At 39.5% G+C, this 13,879-nt stretch overlaps 1 long non-coding RNA gene across 1 annotated transcript; it reads right to left on the reverse strand.

Annotated features, from left to right (window-relative positions):
- Positions 1–9,503: 9,503 nt before the first annotated feature.
- On the reverse strand, positions 9,504–13,451 carry LOC104966230 (uncharacterized). The gene is made up of 3 exons (XR_800649.1): positions 13,387–13,451; positions 12,761–12,860; positions 9,504–10,696 (listed from the first exon to the last, which is right to left on the reverse strand). It is a non-coding gene; the product is annotated as an uncharacterized lncRNA (long non-coding RNA).
- Positions 13,452–13,879: the final 428 nt, after the last annotated feature.

Raw genomic sequence — 13,879 nt, forward strand, 5'->3', positions numbered from 1 at the left:
GCCCTAATGTGAAGTTGGTTGACAATCAATCCGAAGGTCACTGCGAATAATCTTCATTGTGAGCAGCTCCTACCTTTCCATCCTGCTTTGCATTGTGAAAGAGTATTGCACATAAACATAACACTCAAAACGAAATAGTATTTACTGTACATGCTATCAGCATTGAGTATACTTGATTTACTACATTTGTGTTCACATACTACAGCTTAGAATCAGTTGCGATATGCATCATCGCCAACATCAATACCAATCAATTGAACTCAGACATTTCAAAGCTAAAAACGTCAGCCTCATTTTGGCAAAAGGTCAGAGGATTACCGAAGCCAGTAGAATTCATCTGCTGATTATTTGTACAACATGTAATGGCAATCCATCCCATAGTGGATCAGATATTTGAATCTGGACCAAATGTTCATTATGAGAGCCGAACGTTGCTAATGTTACTAAAAATAAAGCGTTTTTGTTGTTTTGATGGATTAGTACATTCTTCTGTTTGAATCTTTAATCAACCAGTAGTTGTGTATTTCTACCTAGAGTAGATAGTACAGTGCATTTTCAAAGTCAATATATCCTAACTTTACTGATCAGTGAGTACTGTTCCACTCTGGCTTCTCTACAAGTAAGGATTCTTAGAGTTCTGGATTGTTCTAAGCAAAATCGAATAGATAATGAAAAAAGAGGGGGTTTAAAATGTAGTTTTGCAGAACAGTTCAATATTATCAGCTCCTTATTGACAGTGGTAAGAGCAGGCTGAAAGGCAGAGCGAACATGACTGAGAAGCACAAAGAGAAACAACGACTTGGAAAGCCTTTTTGCAGGAGTTTGACATTTGACTGTTGCTTCATTTGAACAACCCCTCCCTTTATCATCTTAGTTTCTCCTGTGATGACACACACTGGAGTAATTACTGAAGAAGTTGAGAAGGTGTTAATCCTGGATGTGGGATCCTCCCCAATCTTTTCCAAACAGAAGAGCCCATTATTGGCCTGATGGAGTAAGCTACGAGGTCAGCGGCTCACAGTGAAATAATGGTAAGAGGAGACTTCCCAGGGAGTTCTAGTGAGATTTGTGTATCCCATTCCCATCCTGTGGGAGCAACAGTGGGAAAGCAAAATCCCATTTTTTCGTGCACAGATTTGGGCATTACGTCTCTAAGCTTTGGGGACTTTGGGGATTAACAGAAATGTATCACACAGGCTGGGCCACCTAGCAGCTATCGGTGGAAGGGACGGGGTTCCAACAAATATGGATTTGTATCCATGCTAAGGGCATTGGAGGGCAATGTCGGTCAGTTGATTGGTTGTTTGGTTTATCGGTTTTGGTCCAAGTAGCACTTTAGCCTGCTAACATGCTAAACAGAGGTAGTGAATATGAGAATAATTATACCTGCTAATTATCAGCATCTTATCAAAGTCATTGTGATCATGTCAACATGCTCCCATCTCTAGCACCCCCGCAGCCCGAGCTACGAGTGAAAGAACTAAACTTACATGAAACTTCCGTTGGGTTGCTTTAAAGTCAAGCTTCAGTTTAAGATTCACCCTGTAATAGATGTAAAACATGTGATGGAGCATTGCTAACCTGAGCAATTGTTTCACCAAACCATCTAGGAAAGCTCCATTGGAAGCCATTTGGAAAGGGCAGGCACTTTCAAAAATACTTGGCAGGTGATTGGATCAATCTGTCTATCACCTTCTATTATGGGCCACTTCTGATTGGTTAACAATGGCTGGTACATGTGGAGCACAGCACTTCTGATTGGTGTGGATGACTGACACACAAGAAAAAAAAAGAAAAAAAAAAGAAGAATTTGAATAAAATCGCAGGCTTTGCGATTTGATAATCGCATCATTTAAAATCGCGATTTCGGTTTAAAATCGATTAATCGTTCAGCCCTAGAGCGAACCAGAACCAACCTCCGCCTTAGAGGTCTTTCTTAACAAAAGATTTTCACTTCATATAATGCCCTCTCAAAGCTGGCTCTATTCCCTCCATCAAAAGCTCCTACAATATGAAGACTGACGGTTTGAGAGCATGGCTTGACTCCAATAAGCGATGTCTCACAGTAAATAAACTGACAGAGGGGTGTGATGACCTTTCTGTTGTGAAATTATTGATGTAGTCTGCTGTGTAACTGCGTGAGTCTCAAACCAGAATCATGTTGCTGTTGCATCAGTTCACTCTTTCCTTCTGTCCTCATCCAAGCTAAACCTAATATTTCTTGAGAAGGGCGCTCTGTCAACGGAAAAATAAACAAACAAGCAGCCGCTGCTCTAAAGAATTCATGTTTGCCAGCTCTTTTTTGTTTTTTGTATTTCTTCTATTACACCTCTGGCTCTCATTCATTTTACAGTGAGTATTGACGACTGCATGTGTGCACCTCCCGTAAATCCAATTTCTCTGCTTTCAAGCATAAATCTCAACGCATGCTGTTCACAGATATGTTCCGACAGCAGCGACTTCATGTTCCCTTCCTGCTTTGCATCTATTCATTATTCCTTTCTTATTCTCTCGTCGCTCCACAAAAAACTCATATTCCTTTCCATTTCATAGAAAATTGTCAGTAAATGGATGAGAGAGGTAGATGTCTGCCTTCACGCCTTTCTCTTTGTCTCTTTTGATGCAGATGAAGGGGAAATGCATCTTTCTGCATCACACCCATGATGGATTCTGTCTGTCGGGACTCTGCAGGTGGTGGTCTGCAGCTCTGTTGTTGTCCAACACCAGATTTCTCACAGTTTCACGAACATAAACCACATTTTATTTCTTCCCCCTCTGTCTCATCTTCCCTTTTCTCACTCATGACATCTGGAATAGCTGAAAGCAATATTCCATGTTAGTTTCTCAGATTATCAAAAAGCTGTTTGCATCTGAATTGTACATGCTCCTGGTTTCTGTGTTATGTTGCCATCAAATTACATCGGCTTATCCACTATATCGGTGATCCCGTCATCCTCGGGCAAAGCAGCACGTGTGGAGCAGGAGGAAGCTAAATCATACTGATGGCTTTAACGACCAATGATGCCTAACAGAGGGAGACGTTCCTAACTGTGTCGTTCCCTCATAGCCAACAAATCAATGCCAGCCTGCCCTCAAAATGTCAAGCGACAGCCACCCCTATAGGGTTTTAAAGACAGACCAGGATGAGGCTATTTCCTAAATGGCTTTAGCGGGGATGGGTTGTTTTAACCTGGATGGGTGCCATACATCAGAGCTCTCCCACAGACTGGAGAATGGCTGTGAGTTACATCCCAGAAATATGTGCTGAAAAGTGGGCTATGCACCTGTGTGTGAACTTCTACGTGTTTCAGGGTGCTCAGGGCAGGTTTAACTCTCCTATCTGAAAGTTTGTTTATACACACATTCTAATCTTTCTAATTAATTTAGTCGGAAGCTGCGATTTGACCAGAAATCTAATCCAGGTCATTTGATTCTGCCTCTAATTATTTATTGAGTTCCCTCTTCCCAGAACAAAAAAAGGATTAGTCCCTCAGAAAAACCGTTGATATGCAGAGAAGAGACAAAGAGAGAGCAATTTATCAAAGATTTGTAAAACACGGATTTGTAAACATAGTCCTCTTGATTCTCTTCCTTGTGGACTTTTGTTTTCGCTTTTAGCCAATTTAACAAATCGACTTTAACTTTGTGGATTCTTTCACAAACTGTTTTTCCTTCAATTTAATTATAAGAGGTGTTTTTTTTACCCAGCTTTTAACGAGAAATGTGTTGCTATTCTGAAACTCACTCAGTGTGCCGCCTGTCAACCTTTTGATAATTTCACGTTTTCTTTCTGATGTTGGAAGGAAAGGTTGGTTTTTTGACCCGGACACCTTTTCTTTTGGCAATATGGAACGGACAATATGACGGAGGGAAATGTTGTTAAGCACATTTTGTTAATAGCCTTGTTTTCCTTTGTTGTACTTAACAATTGACTCAATGCTTTTTGATTTCATTTTCCTACTTAAAGAGTACTTGTGACTTCCACAGTGTTTCCACCTATTGAATGTTTCTTGTAAAAATCCTCTAACCTAACACAGTTTTTGAAATGTATCCAGGTAGACGATTGCATCCGAGTGTTGGCACAGCTAGCAAGTGTTCTGGCGATGGAGGATTTAGTGTCGGCTCTGGTCCATATATGACTGACAGATTTGGCCATGTTTTTGGGGGGTGTGGACTTTGGCTAATTTAGGCTGAGAAACTGTTAAAGTAAGCAGCAATCAAGCTAGTTCTGGGCAAGTATCAAAGACATGGTAGTGCAGTCTTCACTCAGGTGGAAGGAAGCCATGACAAACATTTCAGATTTGAGCTGCAGTCAGTATCCTGCTGACATCAAAGACGTGGTATGTATGTACTGCTGCCCCATTTCAATACCCACACAACTCCTTAAAACTATTTTTACTCCCTGCATTCATACATCAGCTCAGCCTCTGAGTGATAGCTCTAATGACCTCACATTGGGATGATGTGTGTGGTAAACATCTCCTGAACTACATCTCTCTATTTCTCTGCCAGCCTGGGTAATTCTCAGAGAAGCTTTATACTTAGGTGCTTTATATGATTCACGCTCAGGATTCATGTTTGTTAAAAAAAAAAAAAAGTCATGAACAATGAGCAGTCTGTGTTCCACATGCTGCATTGTATTTAACTGTTGCTAGATGGAGTAAAAACTAAATTATTAAGACAAGACTCAAACTTCCATTTGTATCATACAGTGTACTTTTTTTGTATCTTCTTTTCTTAGCACCATAAGTAGCCTCTCTAATTTTGAAATACAATATTGTTTCAGAAGAAAACAGACCTATTGTATGTTGTTTTTGTTTGTTTTATCTCCTAAAATGTGGGAATAAGTTTATATTACATTTACTGTAGTTTTTTTTCAACCTTTTTTTAAGCCCCATGCCCCTGGTACCGGGGGACTATGTTCAATCTGAATTTACATTAAAATAAAAAAATTCTATATTGATTCTGACTTTTCTACATCCAACTCACAGGTTTATCATTGCTTTGAGAAAAAAGATTATTAATTTACCCCTTTTAGAAGTGAAGATAATAGTCAATTGTTCTGGGAATGTCATTTTCGAGCCTGAGGCCTGAAAAACAGGCTCGGGACTTAACTGGGTGCTTGATCCTCAGAAACAAAGTGGCAGCCCAACAACATTTTAACCACGGAGAATATAGCTTTGGTTCACAAGGGGGGGATTACATTACATTGCATTTAGCTGACGCTTTTATTCAAAGCGACTTACATTCGACCAGGAAGATACAACCTAGAAGAAAACAGAATCATATAAGTACATCAGGTTTCATAGAGCCAAACATTTCAAGTGCTACTCAACTGGCTATAGATAAGCCAGTCCTTTATTAGTATATAAGTGCTCCGTTAGCAGTTATTTTTTAGTAATTCTATTGCTCGAAGTGGAGTCGAAAGAGATGAGTTTTCAGTCTGCGCCGGAAGATGTGCAAGCTATCTGTCAGGATGTATGTTTCGGTTTTTATCCTTCTTGTTTTGTCTTGGTACTACATGCACAGCCACACACACAACAAACTAAGACACAAAAATAAAAAATGATATCCTGCCTCGTGCTCTGCTCCAAAAATACAATGACCGGGTAATCACTGTCTCATTCATTCAGCAGATTAAGTTTGCTGCTGAACAATAATAACATCCTGTTTGGTTCATGTTTACAGCCTAAAGATAAAGCTGTATCCTCCTGGATGTAAGACTCATCTGTCTATCCCAAAACGTCCCTGTATTGTTCCATTGGAGCAGAATGATGGATCTAAAAAAAGACACACTCTGCATTTCCCAAATGTCAAATGCACAGCCAGAGATTTACAAAGGGCTGAATGAGAAGATACATGTCAAACTCGTATGTACGTGGCATTTGTATTTTAAGTGTTCAATCAAATGTTTAAAAAAAGCTCAGTCATTTACATACAAATGCATAAACAACAACAAGGTAAACCATACTGGTAACAAAAAGCTTCTTGCACTGACTGTATCCTCATGTAACATAAATGCACTCCAAACACACTCTAAAATCATGTTCAATGGACCAGACTGTGGCTTTACATCTGCAGCACTACATGGATATAAGCATAATGACTTAAGACATAATTGTAGGTTGTCTACTCACCCTCCTGTGTGTTGTTAAGCTTGCTGTCAGTATATTCCGTCGCCGTGGACAGGCACCAGACGTGGAGAGCGAAGAGCACAAAGGCAAAGTTCTTCCGCCGCCTCCAGGTTCTCATGATGCCCGGGCTCAGTGAGGTGAAACCGGGTGAAAGCGCTCCGGTCACACCGCGTTATAAAAGCAGCACGACCAACACTTCAAACAGGTGACAGGTAGCTGCCAATGTAGTTCACTGTGGTGTGGCGGGGGCTAAACCTCCAGGAAGGTGTGGTAGTCTGTCACTCCAGGAAAGAAGCTGTCAAAAACTTTTCATTCCTACACCCACGTTTAAAGTGCAACAACCGGTGGGGAAAACGTACAAATACATGTGTTATCCCAATGTTGCTCATGTGGTAGAGGTATGGCAAGGAGCGAGAGAGGAGGCAGAATGAGAGGCTGTTGGAGCGGAGTGGAGCGGACTCGCCATCCCCTCCAGGACCGGAGCAGCCACTCTGCCATGTGCGCTTCAGGCTCCGCTGGGTCCTAGAGCCGGACCAACCAAACAACTGAATGTAAACTATTTAGCCTAAAAAATCACCAACTTTGCGCTAGCTAATTGTTTTTTTTATATATAAAACACAGACTAAGGTACACCAAGGAGCTTTAGGTATGTTCTTATCTAATTTTGTAAAATATTAGATGTTGACGTAACGTACAATATTTTGAGAGTACCTCAAGTTAGCTAGTTAGCATTAGCTGACAGCGTAGTCACGGCAATTCGTCCTTCACAAAGTGTAGACATAAACGTCAGTTTGATTAAAAAATACCTTTAGAGATGCAACCCGCTGCTTGGCAGCAAGTAAACAATGATGTGTAAAAAGCTAGAAACTCTAGTTAGCTAACTTATAGTTGTTTGCAGCCTGAAGTTTGTGAAGCGAACAGAGAACGGTTGTAGTGCATGCGTTTAGCGGTTGCCTTTGGCGGTGGCTAGCTAAATACTTCAAGTTAAAACTTTATTGAAAAGCAGTGCATTAACATGAGAAACAAAAGACGTAGACCTACAGGAAAAAGATATCAAATGCACAAATGGAAGAGAAAACAAAAATCGAACTTATTGACATCATTAAATACATTTGAACAATTAAACATTCATTTATAAATTATTTACAACATTACATACGTTAAAAATCCCTACCATGAAAATATAAATATATAAATATAAAATATATATATATATATACATATAAATATATATATAATTATTTATGTTTAGTAGAACATTCAAGTTTGTGTGATCCAGGAAGCTATGTTAGGAACATATTTAGAAACTATGAGACACAATCATTTCCTTTCAGAAGCAGTTTTTTTAAATCAAATTTTACTCATGAACATATTTTGTCAATGTTGTTTTTCTTCTTCTTCTTTTTGTACCTCAGAACTAAACTTTAAAACTAAAGATGCTCTATAACAAGGAAGGAAGGACATTTCCAAAAACATAGCACTTCCCCATGTGATCACCTACTTTGACTATGCTTCTTCTTGGTATGTACTTTTCTGAACAAGGTAGTGTGCTGGACTTCAAATCAGGGGATAGGACGTTTGAGTCCCACTGCAGCATGTCGTTGTGTCCCTGGGCAAGACACTTCACCCCAAATTGCTCCTGTGGGGATTTTCCACAGTACTAAATGTATGTAAGTCGCTTTGGATAAAAGCGTCTAACAAATGACATGTAATGTAATGAACATCATGATGAGTTGTGCATAATAAAATATATGTATGTACGCTGATGGTATTACAAGTTGACATTTCAAAAATTGGTAAGCTTCTAACCTGTTGAACCCTCAGTTCCCAATTTAGTTCATTTCTAAAATGCCTGTACGTGCGTTTCTTTTGGTTGAGGTTCGTTATCTTGAGATATAATAAAGACCTTCATGATTCAATGTCAGTGTGAGAATATTGTATGTGAAAAATATTCAGTCCATCAAAATAGGAAGTTGTCCTTCACTTTAAAATACCCCTAGGATGAGGATGGCACATCCTTCAATCTATGTGTCCAAATGACATACAAAAACACACACACACACACACACACACACACACACACACACACACACACACACACACACACACACACACACACACACACACACACACACACACACACACACACGGCCCCATCCGTGTTTTGCACAGGCTACCTTGTCTGGTTTAGAGTAATCTTTTTCATTGTGAATGCTGCAGGCAAAGAAAGTCACATCATGTCTACGTGCAGTGCACATATCAGTCCACTCTACATCTCCACTGAGGTCACAAACTGCAAAGAAAATTATAAAAAAGATTTGATATGCCAGAGCTGACTTTAAGTTATTTGCCAGAGTCTGGTGTCCATCCTAACTTTCTCTTTGAAAAGGATTTATTAAATATGTTCCCCTCTGCTTTCTGTTGTAACTTTTGAGTTGATTCTGTTTTGGATGACACCTCCATCTCCTCCTCCCTCTTGCTCACCATTTTCTTTAGTGATAAGACAACTTTCAAGGCACATTTATCTTAGATGTTAAAGATTAAAATAAATATAACACAGAGACACTGCTGGAAACGATGGCAATGACGCCAAACTAACCCTAACCCTATCCCAGAAAATATGGGTGCCAATGAAATGACTAATGGCAAACCACTCTTTGTCAGTGTTTCTGCTTCACTGTACACAATTAGCCCTATACATCTCATCTAGTGTATCCTTTCTAAGACAGACATATCAGCTGTTTCTTCAGGGCATGCAAGTCAGTCAAGGCTAAGCAAAGGGCCTCAGAGTACACAGTCCACATTATGCGGAGATAGCAATGTGACATGCAGACACATGATGCCTCAGAGAGCGGGAGGCAGACTGACAGGAGCCCTTCTCCTCGTATACAGCTGCCTGTCAGTCTCTGCTCATCGTCCGGAACCAGCCCACATGACAGCAGAGCACTTCTCCCATGTGGATTACTATTTTAAATTGTCTTGCTGGTAATGCAGCCATCAGTCATGTCAGTGGAAACTGACTTTACTGATGGATTGATACTGTTTAATACATAACGTTCCTTCCTTGCTATGGGCCCAAATCGATCCATCTGTTAAAAACTGCAATTACATTACACACTTGTATAATGTACACAGCATCCTTTGTTTATATTTTGTCAGTAGCAAGTTAATTGTGTTTTTCTAACTTATTATTGCTATTATAATAGTCTTTAGATACTGTATATCTTACTACTTCTGATATATTTGTACTAACTGTTTTTCAATGTGTTGTTTTCATAGTAGAAGAGATTGAACTAAAGTAGCTAAAAGTAAAGTATGACATTAAACCTTGCATTTTGTTTGGTTTTTAAACACGGTCAGTATTTACTCTTAAGAAGTCAACTTCAGATACAGCATGCATTAATACAGCGCGGTGGTCTAAGACCTGCGGCACATGTCCTTCCCCTGTTCCCTCCTCAGCCCAGCAGGCTCAGTTCCACAGAGATGTCAGTCACCTTTACGGGCTATATGCGGACTGCAGTCACAGGCTGTGCTCAGTAATCGCCTCTCTTATTACAATGTCATCTCTGGTTTGGAGCTCTATGACAAAAGCTCCCTTTCACCAGCGTTGCGAGTCTCCTGAGTTCGATTAGCTTGGAATTCCAGTGTTCCGGATGGGAGGATCCACAGGCCTCGAGGCAGACGTGAAGCCAATGACGCAACATGGTTGACCCCTCTCCAACTGTACACACCCAGAGCACCGTACCAATGATAGTCAAGGTGCTGGGCTCCAAGCAGAATCTTAATTTCCTGGAAAATAACACTATGCCTACACAGAATGTCCTTGGAAAGCTGTTATTTCATTCTTGAGATACATTAGAGAAACATGATATCGTAGATAAGGAATACAAACAGTAGAAAGGGTATGAGCCAAGATTAGCCTCTATTGCTTTTAATCATTGGGTATTCATTTAAACAGTAAAGAAAGGTATAATTGCATTTTTTCAACGTATAAAACTGTAAACCTCATTCTCATTTGTGTGTGTGTTGGTGTCAGAAGTTTAGGTTTTGTCAATGTCTGCACACAACAACAATTGTTATTTATATTGAACATCATATACAATTTTTATATACAGAATACCATACAGTTTAATATGGGTAAGAAAATGCTTATTTGTCTTTGCCATTGTGGCATAGATTGAATTGTATCTTCTCTGGAACATATCAAATAAGATTACAAAGTTGGAAAATAATGAAAAATTACTCAAAATGTGTGTTTTTGTCACCGTCATAACTTCATCATCTTGTTCTGCAAAATCCAATTTGTGTTTCGGATTTTGTATTCATTCTAACTGTTAAGCAGTCAGGATAGAATAAGTAAAGATTGAACATGATATTTCATATAAATCAAGCCTAAATCAAATGAATATATGCCAAGGCATGGAAATGATTTGCATAGAAGATTGACTGAATTAAATATATTCCTATTGAATTTACATCAGAGCCAGGATGGTCAGTGAATTAACACAGTTTCACCTCCTGGTTTCTCTAATTTATCTTTGCAGTATCTGGTCCAGAAGTCTCTGCAAAAAAATAGAAAAACAATGTAATCAATAACTTTCAAAAATGTATCTGCTTTCAGATCTGCCTTCCCCTAGTCTCTTAAGAGCAGCTCTGCATCAAACAGGAAAGACTCCCGCTGCTAAATTGGCTTTCCTCTCCCTAAGCCTCACCCTCAGGAAGGATGGAATCATTCTAGTTTGCTATCGGTCCAAATACACTGCTATTCATTCGCCCTCCTCTCACAGCACAACCCAAAAGTAGGAATCTCATTTCAGCCAGCGTTTAAAACCACCCACCCTATACCTCTCACTATCAGACCTCTGTGTGACTCTACTCTGGGCTCAACCTGTCTCCCTGCTGCAGACTTTCTGACAAGAATGACGCCTGTGTAGCACACACACGACTTGGCGTTTATCGTGGTGGAACACACTTCTTTTTTCTCCCCCAATCTCACTGCGGGTGTGCCCGGCTAATAGCTTCATTTGAGAGGTGGCAAGGTCACGCTGGCATCGTTACAGTCGGCTCCATTTCCTTGAGAAATACAAAATGTTCTCTCACAGAGCCATTTGACGTCACACTGTGCCCTATAATTGCTGGTTGTGTCAGTAAACCACAGAGTTGATTTACTGTCGTACAGTGTTTAAAATGAGTGTTGTTGGAAGTCCCGAGGCAAAACGGTTCCCAGTTTATGTAAGGGTTGGCAAAACGAGAGAGAAGACAATCATTTTGAGATTACCCTGAAAAACATATTGGTAAAAAACACACACACACCCACTTTCTCTCTCTCAAGCCTGAAGCTGCCATGATAGTGTAATTATCTGTAAAAGATTGGAGACATCTCTTCACACTTTTACCATCTCACCTGACTGACAGCAAATGTATTGTTTGGGTAAGGGTATTATGGGAGATGAGTGATGGCTCACCCACATGTGAAGCTGAAGAATTGATTTGTCTGACGCTTCATGTCCTAAATATATCAGTCATTTGCCACATGCCCCTCATTGTGAGGACATGGATTCTGCCTCTTACAGTTAAGCAAGTCCTAGGCATTACGTCAGCAGGGTCTAAAATCCGTTACATTTAATTAAGTTATGTGTTTTTACTGTACAGTGAAAGCCAAGACCACAGCGTAGCATAATGACTGAATTGGGTTTAGTTGTGATGAAGTAAGGGTTTCAATTTGGCATGAATTATTAGGAGGTTCTCTAGTGTTTTCTAATCTGATTTTGAAGAAAACACTAGTCCTGAAAAGTCAGAAATAACTGCATGTTATATATAAGGAAAAGTAATGGACATAAATGTTAAATGTGCATTTTGTAATGTTTAATTTGTAGTTTGACCAATGACCATGGATCTGACTTTTGCAGTCAAACAGTGCCCTCTGCTGGATGATTTTCAAACTATGAGTCATTTTATTCAGTTTATTACAACTCAAAAACTAAATAACTATGAAACCTTTGTTCAAACCAACATAAAGCCTAATACTGATTTTTGTTATATTTAGGTGTGATAATGTTGATAAATGTAGCTTTTAAATCTAGTTTGAAATTATGTTATTTTGTATTTTAATATTTTACTTCATGTCTTGTCTGTCCCGTATTTCAAGATATTGTAAGAAATAAGTGCTCTTCTTTATATGTTGGATTGATGTGTTTTGTATAAATATCAAATCAGAAACATATGACACACTAGGTACGTTAAGATATTGTTGCATTCAAATATACTGTGCAGACTTCTACTTTGAACATTTCTTATCCCTACCCACATTAATAAGATGTCTATGTAGTGCACATTCTGGGTTACTGAGTGTGACTTGAATACAGTGAAAAACATTTACAGCTCCATAGAAAATCTCCTCATCAACACTATTTCATAAAAAAAGATCATTCAACTTGAAAATGAGACTCTGCTCCATATCTTCAGAAACACATTTTAAGCAAGTGTTACAGTGTCAGTTTTGGGGATTTAAGGTAATTTTGATGCAGTACTGTTTATGTTTTCTATTTCTCTGAATGAGAATTGTAGAATCGGACACATTTTATGTTTTGGGTTGATTTTGTAACACATTTAAACCCCAACTCTACCTTTTTAAAGATGTCTGCTCGCAATCTGTTGCTTTGTGATATGGTCCTCTTCTTCTCCTCCTCTTTTTTCTTTGTCACCTCTGGTAGCTTTTTGTAAATTCTACAGACACACAAAAAGGTAAATTCATACAGGACAGGGGAATATGCTATCAGAAGTCTGAGGGTGGTTGAGCTATGCCAACAGATTGGCTACAGACAAAGTATTATCTAGTGAGACCACAGCCGGCACAAACCTGGATCCACTGATAAACAGGTCTCACACAGACTCCTTTTTCACTCCCACAACTCCAGCCAATTTGTTAGGAGATCCTCCAAGTCAGATAGTGTCTCTTTAAAAAAAAATTACAATGGGCAGCCATCATCTGATCAGGTGTGCCTTTCCAGATAAGGCCAGAAAAAAGGGGGAAAGAGATAAGGTATACTGAGGGTAGTTCATATCTCCTGTCAAGACATTTGGGCATCAAACATCTATTGTTTCCATAATACAGAGTGAGGGTGTGTTAGTGTGCGCTGTGTTTGCGCATGGCAGATATGACAAACAAGCTTTGGAAGGATTGTGCTAAATAAAGAAAACAAAGAGAGACGGAGTGACATCGTCTGACGTGGGTTTAGTCTGGAGAACTCACCGTCTGGACCTCAGCTGCATCTCCCTGCCTGATATAGACCTCTCTCTAGGCTTGAAAAGGTTATCTAGGACAAGCACACACACACAAGCACACGCACGCACGCACGCACGCACACAAGCACACACATACACACACACACACACACACACACACACACACACAACTGTGTGCTTGTGTGCGTGCGTGCGTGCGTGCGTGTGCTTGTGTGTGTGTGCTTGTCCTAGNATTCAGACAAAGGCATTTAAAATTAGTCATTAAAAAGAAAAGATAATAAAATAAACATTAAAAGAAAAAATACATGGATAAAAGTTACAGTGCAGTTTAAGATATGAATAGTTCAATTAAAAGCAGCGACAAAAAGAAAAGTCTTCAGCCTGGATTTAAAAGTAGTCAGAGTTGCAGCGGACCTGCAGGTTCCAGATATTTGGAGCATAATAACTGAACGCTGCTTCTCCATGTTTAGTTCTGACTCTGGGGACAGAAAGCTGACCAG

Source organism: Notothenia coriiceps, unplaced genomic scaffold (genome assembly GCF_000735185.1).
Source record: "Notothenia coriiceps isolate Sejong01 unplaced genomic scaffold, NC01 NC01_scaffold00037246, whole genome shotgun sequence".
In the NCBI taxonomy this organism is placed as follows: domain Eukaryota; kingdom Metazoa; phylum Chordata; class Actinopteri; order Perciformes; family Nototheniidae; genus Notothenia; species Notothenia coriiceps.